This window comes from Vulpes lagopus, chromosome 5 (assembly GCF_018345385.1).
Source record: "Vulpes lagopus strain Blue_001 chromosome 5, ASM1834538v1, whole genome shotgun sequence".
In the NCBI taxonomy this organism is placed as follows: Eukaryota; Metazoa; Chordata; class Mammalia; order Carnivora; family Canidae; genus Vulpes; species Vulpes lagopus.
In genome coordinates this window covers 81861688-81863132 of record NC_054828.1, presented here as the reverse complement: position 1 = coordinate 81863132, position 1445 = coordinate 81861688, and the positions used below count along the sequence as shown (strand labels likewise).

The 1445-nt window shown below is 36.8% G+C and overlaps 1 non-coding gene across 1 annotated transcript; it reads right to left on the bottom strand.

Annotated features, from left to right (window-relative positions):
* Positions 1 to 274: 274 nt before the first annotated feature.
* LOC121492238 lies at positions 275 to 381 on the bottom strand. The gene has a single exon (XR_005988148.1). It is a non-coding gene; the product is annotated as a U6 spliceosomal RNA (small nuclear RNA).
* Positions 382 to 1445: the final 1064 nt, after the last annotated feature.

Below are 1445 nucleotides of genomic sequence, written 5' to 3'. Positions count from 1 at the left end.
CACCATCCAATCCACTGAGGGCATGGAAAGAACAGAAGGTAGGGGAAGGGGGATTGCCTCCTTTTTTTCCCTGCCCCACTGTTGAGCTGGGACATCTCATTTCATCTTCTCCTGCACCCAGACTAGCATTTACACAATCTTGAGCTTCCCTGGTTCCCCAGCCTTCAGCCTCAGACAGAATAACATCACAGGTTTTCCTAGGTCTCCAGCCTTCAGTATATATATATATATATATATATATATATATATATATATATATATCCTATTTGTTCTTTTTTTTATGGAACGTTTCATGAATTTATGTGTCATCCTTACACAGGGACCATGCTAATCTTATCTATATGGTTCCAACTTTAGTATATATACTGCCAAAGAGAGCACAATCTCCTATTCTGTTTCTCTGGAGAATCTTGACTAACACCACTAACATTTCTGTATATTTAAGACAAAACATACACACACACACAAACATATTAGAGACTGCTAGAATAAAATTCATATTCTCCTCTTCCTCCTGAGAACACATGGAGAATACATTTCTCAGCATGTTTTATAGTTGAATGTGGTCATATGACTAAGGCTAGCCAATGGAACATGAACAGAAGGGATGTGCTCTTATTAGAGGCCTGGCAGAGAGACCCTCCCATACATGCTGCTCCAAGTTCTTTTCTCCTTCTAGCTGGTTGGCATGGAGGCAACCACGTGTTGAAGATGAAGGAGCTTTTTTCAGTCTAAACACTGCATGACTGCTTGGAGGAGAGTCACCCCAAGAACCTGTTCGCCTGCTCACATTAATTGTGTGAAGAAAAATATACTTCCACTGTGTATATTTGGAGCCTGTTTGTTATACTAGCTAACATACTGCCGTGCAACTTACTTCTTTGATGTAAAAATATATCTTGAATATTTTTCCATGTCAATACATATACCATATTTTTATAAGACATACTTTATTCCCCATTATTTATCTTTTCTGAAATTGGGAGGTATCTCATATTAAGAAGTACAGTTCCCCAAAAAGTTTCTGTTAAATGATTAAGGGTATCTTAGAATCAAGGAAAATTTTTACTTTTTAGGGCTTTAAAAAATATTACAAACATATTGTTGCTATTAAAATTTAAAATAGTACCACAAGATTTTGAAGGAAGGGAAAAGTCTCTATCGTAGCAGAAATGTTCAGACAGGACAACTCTTCACTTGAATTTCAGTTGAAATAGTTTTGTTAATGAAGATGCATAATACCCACAATCAGGTCCCCAACATGAATAAGTAGGGAAAGTCTTGATTTTTAAATAGTTCAGTCCTAGGTTTAATCTTGGGAACTACTCAGGATATAACCAAGAATTGCAATTAAGCTTTATAATGGCCCATCAAGGGGGACTATCCAAACCAACCAAACTTGAAAAGTATCAGAGAGCATTTCAGTGAAGGATTTAAGTGGCATG